Raw genomic sequence first — 10,380 nt, 5'->3', positions numbered from 1 at the left:
TGTCTGATTTTAATTGGTATTCTTTCATTGTAATAGGCTATAGCCATGAGTATAATAGCTTTCAGTGATATTTGTCCATTTTTCTAGAAAATTATCGAACTTGCGGGTGGTCTTGGGGATCTCTGAACTTGTAATTTGTGTCAAAAGTGAGGGTGATTAGGGAAATGCCCAGACTATTTAGATGGTGTCAGAAGAAAGGGCGGTATTGTGGACAGTTCTCTAGCATCACAGTATTACATTGACCTGCCCCTGCCCCCTGCCCCAGCTATCAGAAGTGCCCTGTGGTACCTCAGACACCTGGAAAAGGTCACCAAACTTAAGTTTGCTTACACTGAAATTGCCTTTACTGGGTGGGTTCTGTAATTTAATCTCAAACAAAAGATTGCTCTCAAAACACAAGCCTATTTCTTTTGTTCTGAGGGTATTTTAATAGTTGTCTCCAAAAGATGTGAGGACATGTACCATATGACCTGCTCTACTAGATAGCCTAATGACAGTTTTGGGAGAAAGCTTTCTGGGTGCAGCTCTTATTACCTCATTGCTGACTTTATGAGTTAGCGGGAGGTAAGGAAGAACAATTCGATAGGATAAGACATGCTGGGTTTAAACCAATTTCTACCCCCCAAAACACCTTTGGAGACTTTTCATGCTATAATATAGCACATACTTGAGAAATAGTTAATATTTTTCCATAGTGAATCTTGCTAGTGAGGGAGGGAAATACTACTAAAAGGAACAGCAGTCTAAAAATTGATTCAAACAAATGTGCCATTAGAAGCATGCAGTTAAAGTAGTGAGTAAAGATGTGATGCTTTATTTCTTACAATTCTTTCTATGAACATCCATACTTTAGGACCCATAAAAAGGATCAATGGATGTTCTTTCTTTTTTATTAAATTTGTAAGTCATTGGAAAATATACAGGCCCACACTTCTTTGCTCATATCCCGTTCATCTGTGAGAGAGGGTGAAAATAATGGCTCAAAATGTTTCCCATCTTTGTCAGAGTCATATATCCTATTGATTGCTTGTTTCCAACAAATGGTGATGAGCCATAAACTCTAAAGCCCTCCATGCCCCATCTCCTTAACATTCTCCTCATAACAACCAGAATCAGGTCCATTCTATCTGCTTTTGTGATTTTAATCATTAGTTTGTAACTTTAATACCATCCATTTTGCTATCAACACGGTATGTAAGGGTTTTTTTGGATGAAGAAAAATGAACATTTTGCATTTTAAAATTGCATTTAATAATTTAGAACCACCATGGGTTTCTGTTCTTAGAAACTGCAACCAGATCTCATATCAGCAGATTTGATTATTGAAAGCACAGAGTAAAAGCTGCATTATAATGTATAAAGATGCTGATGAAGAGCAATGGAGTGCTGTGTGGTACAGCTTTGATTTACAGATCAACTAGGGTGGCCAGTTATTGATCATTACCTGTGAATTATTGATACCCTGAGATCAGTGAAATAGTTTCTTTTCAGCTTGTCTCAATTTACACTTCCTTCAAAGAATGCAGGTTTTGTTTGTAGGACTGTCTTTGTTTGACTTCCCTGAAACCTAATGGTTCACAGTACTTGTTAGAAGAGGATTCTATTGCATCTTGATATTTTAGGGGAATAAAAGTGTCTCCTTGGAAGTAAGGTCTTTCCGTTCAGTGTAGTAGTATTACCCCTTTGTATCAGATTCTTGTAGGGTCCTGGTTCTTTTAATATGAATTTGCCTTAATCATGTAACGACCTTTCCCACTTTTCTTGACCAAGTGACATTAGAGGTATTCTTTTCTTTCCTTCCTTCCTTCCTTCCTCCCTCCCTCCCTCCCTCCTTTCTTTCTTTCTTTCTTTCTTTCTTTCTTTCTTTCTTTCTTTCTTTCTTTCTTTCTTTCCCTTTCTTCCTCCCTCCCTTCCTTCCTCCTTCCCTCCCTCCCTTCCTCCCACCCTTCCTTCCTTTTCCTGTCTCTCTGTCTTTCTTTCTATCTTCTTTCTGATGTGAAAAAGTTGTCAAGTGACAATTAAAACCATCATTATTTCACCCCAAATCAGAACCTTGAAACCACTTTTAAGTATACACTCCCCTTTACTCTTCTTGTGCAATTAGTTATCAAGCTGTATTGATAGTTTTCCTTGATATCTCATCAGTCTTTTCCCCCTTATTCTAATTGTTGCTACCATAATTAAGCACTTGCAATAATCAGCTATTTTCACTATCTGGAGTCCTGGCTCTATATAATACATGATGTTCTCCACTTATAAATTTCAAAGGTTCAGCCCCTGACGTTGAATGCAAAATACTACAATCAGATTTTGATCTGATTTTTAGAGGAAATCTATGATTAGAAAAAAGTTAAAGATTTCTTCTGTAAATCATCTTCTGGCACATTGCTTTAAATTTTTAACATTATTCTATACAAGTCTGTATGGATGTTCAGAGTGGACAGCTCATCTGTGCAATAGGATGTTTTATTCTAGATCAAAGAACAATTACCACTCTTAGTATGTGAGATATTTTAATGGTTATATTTAAACAGTTTCTTTTCTTTAAAGTTTTTGTTGTCTATTCAAAATCATCAGTGAACTCAAATGCCAATCAACAGGGGCTTGGTTGAATCAATAATGCTGTATCTGCAAAGTAGAATACTATGTAACTATTAAAAGAGATAAATCTACCTGGCTTAACATAGAAAAATCCCCAAGATGGATTGTCAAATAAGAAAGCAAGCTATAAGGGATTTTAGAGTAGATACACAATTTAGTTGAGAAAATAAGTATGTGTTTACATATGTACATGTGTATGTACAGACAAAGTTTGGAAGGCTATACCCTATTTTATTAGAACAGTTACCTCTTAGAAATAAAAGTAAATAGATTTTTAAAAATGTATACATTTAATTACTGATTGAAATTTTCATTAGGAGCTTGTATCACTTTTATATGCAACATTGAAAGAAAAAATTGACATATACCATGAGCGTTTGTAACTATATAAGCAAGTCTAAAGTTAATATTCAAAGCTCCTCATAATTTAGCCTCTGCTGATATTTCCACCATTACTGTTCACTTTGTTAGGATCAGTTGCAGTTTGCTTCTGGTTTACTAACTCTGTTTTGGCCAAAGCAATCTCCCTTTTCCTGAATATGCCTCATGTGAGTGTATAGTAATGTCTCTGAACACCTCCATTCACAGGGAGGAATCCTGGCCTCCTTTACATGCTAGCATGTGTTCTTCCATCATGTTTTCACATACCTAACACTCCTGCCTACCGATACCAAGAGCAGAATTGTCTGAACGACAGGGATTGTGTACCACTGCCATTGTTTTCTCCAAATCCCTGTGCAACATGTAATTTACATAATTTATTTAGATTGCCCCATATTTTCTTTTTTTTTCACATGTTTATTGGAGTATAAATGCTTTACAATGTTGTGTTAGTTTCTGCTGTACAACAAAGTGAATCAGCTATATGTATACATATATCCCCATATCCCCTCCGTCTTGAGCCTCCCTCCCACCCTCCCTATCCCACCCCTCTAGGTCGTCACAAAGCACCAAGCTGACCTCCTTGTGCTATGCAGCAGCTTCCTACTAGCCATCCATTTTACGTTTGGTAGTGTATATATGTCAGTGCTACTCTTTCACTTCATCCCAGTATCGCCTGCCCCCTCCCCTGTGCCCTCAAATCCGTTCTCTACGTCTACATCTTTATTCCTGCCCTGCCACTAGGTTCATCAGTACGGCTTTTTAAAATTCCATATATATGTGTTAGCGTACAGTATTTGTTTTTCTCTTTCTGACTTGCTTCACTCTGCATGACGGATTCTAGGTCCATCCACCTCACTACAAATAACTCAATTTCATTCCTTTTTACGGTGGAGTAATAGTCCATGTATATATATATGCGCCACATCTTCTTTATCCATTCATCTGTTGATGGACACTTAGGTTGCTTCCATATCCTCACTATTGTAAATAGAGCTGCAATGAACATTTTGGTACATGACTCTTTTTGAATTATGGTTTTCTCAGGGTATATACCCAGTAGTGGGATTGCTGGGTTGTATGGTAGTTCTATTTTTAGTTTTTTAAGGAACCTCCATACTGTTCTCCACAGTGGCTGTATCAATTTACATTCCCACCAACAGTACAAGAGGATTCCCTTTTCTGCACACCCTCTCCAGCATTTATTGTTTGTAGATTTTTTGATGATGGCCATTCTGACCAGTGTCATGTGATACCTCCTTGTGGTTTTGATTTGCATTTCTCTAATGATTAGTGATTTGCATTTCTCTAATGATTAGTGATGTTGAGCATCCTTTCATGTGTTTGTTGTCAATCTGTATATCTTCTTTGGAGAAATGTCTATTTAGGTCTTCTGCCTATTTTTGGATTGGGTTGCTTGTTTTTTTGATATTGAGCTGCATGAGTTGTTTGTATGATTTGGAGATTAATCCTTTGTCAGTTGCTTCATTTGCAAATATTTTCTCCCATTCTGAGGGTTGTCTTTTCGTCTTGTTTATGTTTCCCTTTGCTGTGCAAAAGCTTTGAAGTTTCATTAGGTCCCATTGGTTTATTTTCGTTTTTATTTCCATTTCTCTAGGAGGTGGGTCAAAAGGGATCTTGCTGTGATTTATGTCATAGAGTGTTCTGCCTATGTTTTCCTCTAAGAGTTTGATGGTGTCTGGTCTTACACTTAGGTCTTTCATCCATTTTGAGTTTATTTTTGTGTATGGTTTTAGGGAGTGTTCTAATTTCATTCATTTACATGTAGGTTGTTTATTTGAGATGTTTCTTGTTTTTTAAGGTAGGATTGTATTGATAGAAACTTCGCTCTTAGAACTGATTTTGCTGCATCCCATAGGTTTTTGTGTCATCATTGTCATTTGTTTCAAGGTATTTTTTTATTTCCTCTTTGATTTCTTCAGTGATATCTTGGTTATTTAGTAGTGTATTGTTTAGCGTCCATGTGTCTGTATTTTTTGCACATTTTTCCTGCAATTGATATTTAGTCTCATAGCGTTGTAGTTGGAAAAGATACTTGATACAATTTGAATGTTCTTAAATTTACCAAGGCTCGATTTGTGACCCAAGATATGATCTATCCTGGAGAATGTTCCATGAGCACTTGAGAAGAATGTTTATTCTCTTGTTTTTGAATGGAATGTCCTATAAATATCAATTAAGTCCATCTTGTTTAATGTATCATTTAAAGCTTGTGTTTCGTTATTTATTTTCATTTTGGATGATCTGTCCATTGGTGAAAGTGGAGTGTTAAAGTCCCCTCCTATGATTGTGTTACTGTCGATTTCCCCTTTTATGGCTGTTAGTATTTGCTTTATGTATTGAGGTGCTCCTTTGTTGGGTGCATAAATATTTACAATTGTTATATATTTTACTTGGGTTGATCCCTTGATCATCATGTAGTGTCCTTCTTTGTCTCTTGTCTTTGTTTTAAAGTCTCTTTTGTCTGATATGAGAATTGCTACTCCAGCTTTCTTTTGATTTCCATTTGCATGGAATATCTTTTTCCATTCCCTCACTTTCAGTCAGTATGTGTCCCTAGGTCTGAAGTGGGTCTCTTGTAGACAGCATAAATATGGGTCTTGTTTTTGTATCCATTCAGCCAGTCTGTGTCTTTTTGTTGGAGCATTTAATCCATTTACATTTATGGTAATTATTGATATGTATGTTCCTATTACCATTTTCTTAATTGTTTTGGGTTTATTATTGTAGGTCTTTTCCTTCTCTTGTGTTTCCTGCCTAGAGAAGTTCCTTTATCATTTGTTGTAAAGCTGGTTTGATGGTGCTAAATTCTCTTAGCTTTTGCATGTCTGTAAAGGTTTTAATTTCTCTGTCAAATCTGAATGAGATCCTTGCTGGGTAGAGTCATGTTGGTTGTAGGTTTTTCCCTTTCATCACTTTAAATATGTCCTGCCATTCGCTTCTGGCTTGCAGAGTTTCTGCTGAAAGATCAGCTGTTAACCTTATGGGGATTCCCTTGTGTGATATTTGTTGCTTTTCCATTACTGCTTTTAATATTTTTCTTTGTATTTAATTTTTGATAGTTTGATTAATATGTGTCTTGGTGTGTTTCTCTTTGGGTTTTTCCTGTATGGAACTCTCTGCACTTCCTGGACTTGATTGACTATTTCCTTTCCCTTGTTAGGGAAGTTTTTGACTCTAATCTCGTCAAATATTTTCTCAGACCCTTTCTTTTTCTTCTGGGACCACTATAATTCGAATGTTGGTGTGTTTAATGTTGTCCCAGAAGTCTCTGAGACTGTTCTCAGTTCTTTTCATTTTTTTTTTCTTTATTCTGCTCCCTGGCAGTTGTTACCATTTTATCTTCCAGCTCATTCATCCATTCTTCTGCCTCAGTTATTCTGCTATTGATTCCTTCTATAGTATTTTTAATATCAGTTATTACATTGTTCATCACTGTTTGTTTGCTCTTCAATTCCTTTAGATCCTTGTTAAATGTTTGTGTTTTTCTCCATTCTGTTTCTGAGATTTTGGATCATCTTTACTGTCCTTACTCTGAATTCCTTTTCAGGTAGGTTGCATATTTTGTCTTCATTTATTTGGTCTTGTAGGATTTTACCTTGCTCCTTCATCTGTAACATAATTTTTGTTGTTTCATTTTTTTTTTGATGGGAGGGGCTGTATTCCTGTCTTACTGGTTGTTTGGCCTGAGGCTTCCTTCAATGGAGTTTGCAGGAAGTTAGGTAGAGCCGGACCTTGGTGCCGAGATGAGGACCTCCAGGAGGCCTCACCTCAATTAATATTTCCTGGCATCTGAGGTTCTTTGTTAGTCCAGCAGCTTGGACTTGGTGCTCCCACCACAGGAGCTCGGGCCTGACCTCTGGCCTGGGAACCAAGAACCTGCAAGCTGCATAGCATCATTAAAAAAAAAGAATAAAAAAGAATAAAAGGAGCAGTACAATAACAAAGAATAAATATAAAATTAGAACAATAAAAAATGTATTAGGAAAAATAAAAATATAATTGAAACAACTGCAACTGCAACAAGGGAAAACAAAACCACACCAGAAACAAGAAAAAAAAGTGGTGGGGGGGAACAACCCAAAAGGAGCAGAACAATAACAAAGTATAGAGAATAAAATAAAATTAGAAAAATAAAAGGTTTATTAGAAAAAAATAATTATATTAATGAATTATCAAGAAGAAGGTAAAACAGCACCCTGACCTAAAAAAAGAGAAAAGGAAAAAAAAAAAAAAGGCCTTGGCTCTTGGGGGTGGAGTTTAGGTGGGGGGGCGGAACTTAGGCAGGGGCAGGGTTTAGGGTTGGGCAGGGCCTAGCCAGGGTGGTGACGTTTGAGTGTGGGGCGGGGCCTAGACTCAGGACCCACACAGCCAGAAAAGGCCTTGGGTGTGGGGACTAGGCTGGGCAACATTCAAGTGTGTGGTGGGGCCTCTGCCTAGGACCTACACGGAATGGGAGAGGCAGCACATCCAAAGGGGTTCTCTGGAGTGTGGATTTCGGGAGTTTGGAGGTAGGGCCATGGGTGAGGGTGTGTGTGTGGGGTTTAGGCCCAGGGTGTTTGGAGGGGGTCTCAGAAGGGGTCTCCGAGTGTAGAGGTGGGGCCCTGGGTGGGGGTGTAGGGGCAGGGCTTGGGCTCTACCTGGTAGGAGGGAGGCTCCCAGGGCAGAGGATTAGGCCTGGGAGCCCAACAGGCTCCCCGGTGCCTAAGTGGGCAGCGAAAGCGCTGGCCGTGTTCCTTTCTGTTCCTCCACGCCCTCCCCCATGGTCTCTCCCAGGGTCTCCACAGTCGCCGCTGGACCCTAACTGTGGGCTGGTCCCACTGAGTGTAGGAACTCCTACCCCCACCCATTTGCCCCTCAGGGGTGCAGGTCCCAGAGGTCTGGCCTTTACTTTTGATCCCCCTTTCCTCCCTCCCACTCCGTCAGGACCCACGTAGCTGGAGGGGTTTAGGTGGGCAGAGGATCAGGTCCGGGATTTCATCAGGCTTCTGGGGCCCAAGAGAGTAGGGGAAACCTAGCCACCCTCCCTTTTGATCCTCTGCCCTCCCAGTGGTCCCCCAATTTCCCCCTCCAGGTGTGGGATCTCTTCCTCTCCCCCAGCTGCCCCTCAGGGGCGCCAGTCCAGTCTCACCTCCACTTCTCCTCCCCACTCACTCTCCCCATGCCCCATGTCGTACTTGGTTGCTGGGGGTTCCTCCCGTCCCCTTAGGCGTCCGTGGTCCCCTACCGGTGCCTGGTAGGTGCCCTAGTTGTGCCAAGATGCGAATTTCATGCCCTCCTAGTCTGCCATCTTGACTCCCCCATATTTTCTTTAGTGCTTTATAAGGGTAACTGGGTAATTAAGTATGAAAAGTGAAACCACTGATAGAAGTCAGTTCTATATTCACTTTAATAACTGTTAGAACAAAATAGCTGTTAAAATATCTTACACACTGAAAGTGGTAATTGTTTTTTGATCTATGATTATGTATCTTTTGGCACAGAGAAGCTGTCCACTCTGGCCATTCATGTAGCCCTGTTTGGAATCACTTTAAAATGCTTATCTTAGATTTCTAAGTGCTTAAGGCCAATGTCCCGTTTAAAAAACATTCTTCCATACAGGTCCAGTGACCCCTTTTCAGCACCTTACTTATCTTTCTATGCCTTAGTTCTTCATTTGGTGATAACAGTAGTTCCTACCTGATAGAGTTGTTATGTGATTATATGAGGTAATGATATTTCGAACGTGCTTAAAATAGTTGTTTGGCATGTATTAGTGATGTTTCATTTGATCCTCACTTGGGACTTATCTTGAGAGCTTAGTAAAACACCATTCAAATATAGCACTTAAAACAGTGCCTGGCACACAGTAAGTATTCAGAATAATTTATGGAAATAATTCTTCTTAATTTTTTTCTCCTCGTCTGAATCCTCCCCAGCCACATTTCACAAAAGTATCTTAGCACCTTTTATGCTCTTTTGTCTCAGGGCAGGCTTGTATTTCAGTGCTAACTTGCAGAAATTTCCTGGATGATATATTCCTCTCCTGGGTTTTGATCTTTAAAGGCTGAGCATCCTGGAAAGATGATACTAAGTGCCTATGTTTAGGATTGGAATTTTGGAGGATGCACATTGATGGTGACAGGATTTTGGAAGGAATGGGAAGCAGTTTGAAGGTGAGATTCTAGAGGCTCCTAGTCTCAGCGTACATCCCCAGGTACATACATGGCGTAAAATCAAATAGCTTTTAGATTATAGACTTGCATAATGAGGATTTCTGCTGTGGCCGCAGAAGACTGCAAGATGAAGCTCTTTCTCTAGAATGTCCTAAATTATGGGTGAACCCTGAAGGTGATACACCCAGCAATGGCAGAGATCAGAATTTCCTAGCAGCCCATTAGGCTTTTGAGGCTGAATATAATTTGATTAAATGAAAATAAAATCATTGATCATTCTTGCATACCCTATAAAATGAGATTCACAGCCCTTAACCAGAGAAATTGGGTCCTTTTATAGGCTAACTTTGTCCCTGTCAAACTGGGATATGCACCTCCTGATGATCCAGAAGGACAGTTGAATATTTAATAACCTGAGCTCCAGGATCCATTACCCATCTAATAGCTGTTCTTTGGAGGAAACGCAAATGACTTTTTCCTAATCTTTATTCAAGGATGAGTCTTAAAAAGCTCTGGAAACATAAACAGCATGAGCTCCATCGAGAATAGTGCAGAACAAGCACACATTAAATAGTAAACTAGAAGGAATCTGAAAGAGTGAATGGTGGTCATTTTGAAGTAAAAATTCTAAACCCAGTGGTGGATGGTAGGACAGATAATGACACATCTAGTCACCACAGACTCCCTAATAAAGCATAAACTTTAGCTTTGTTGCAAGGATGAAAGTAAGAATAATCTCCCTTAATGGGAGCAGCAGACCAGAGGTGTTTAATCACCTAAAATCACTGATGGTAAAATCACCTCATCGTGCTCATGGAGGCAAGGATCATTTACACACACTTCAAGTCACCCTTGACAAACAGGCTCTTTGTTGATTTCATTAAGTGCCGAACTTTTCTCACCCAGCTCGCCTCAGGATGCACACATTTCATTTCCATGCGTGTTCTGGGAGGACAGTCCATGTCATTTGCCAGCATTTCGGCCAACATATACATAATCAAATGCAGCCACCATGGAACATGGGCTGAGAAACAATCCATCCAGTGTTTAATGAGTAACATTAGCATGCTCTTAAAAGCACTAATAGCAAGTTTCATTACTGTTCATTTTAGTGTGGATGGCAGCTATCCAAAACCTAACCATGTACTAAATTCATTTTAGTAAAAGCAGAAAATAATAAATAAAATAAATGATTGTAATTACAAGTTACTTCTAGAAGTTA

General features: G+C 39.2%; 1 pseudogene across 4 annotated transcripts in view; it reads left to right on the top strand.

Annotated features, from left to right (window-relative positions):
- The first annotated feature begins 6,446 nt into the window (after positions 1–6,446).
- LOC149744045 (UDP-N-acetylglucosamine--peptide N-acetylglucosaminyltransferase 110 kDa subunit pseudogene) overlaps positions 6,447–10,380 on the top strand; it is a 148,633-nt pseudogene continuing 144,699 nt past the window's right edge. For 2 of the 4 annotated variants that reach the window (XR_016391581.1, XR_016391580.1), the window contains exon 1: positions 6,447–7,514. The product of XR_016391581.1 is annotated as a UDP-N-acetylglucosamine--peptide N-acetylglucosaminyltransferase 110 kDa subunit pseudogene, transcript variant X11 (transcript). The remainder of the gene's footprint in view (positions 7,515–10,380) is intronic. The other 2 variants (XR_016391578.1, XR_016391579.1) reach the window with 2 other exon arrangements.

The sequence above is a fragment of the Delphinapterus leucas genome, unplaced genomic scaffold (assembly GCF_059928025.1).
Source record: "Delphinapterus leucas isolate spDelLeu-1000000601 "Yukka" unplaced genomic scaffold, BTC_Dleu_Yukka2 spDelLeu_asBTCV2_sq25, whole genome shotgun sequence".
NCBI classification, from domain to species: Eukaryota; Metazoa; Chordata; class Mammalia; order Artiodactyla; family Monodontidae; genus Delphinapterus; species Delphinapterus leucas.
Note: the sequence above shows the minus strand (reverse complement) of the source record. Positions and strands in the feature narration are given on the sequence as shown.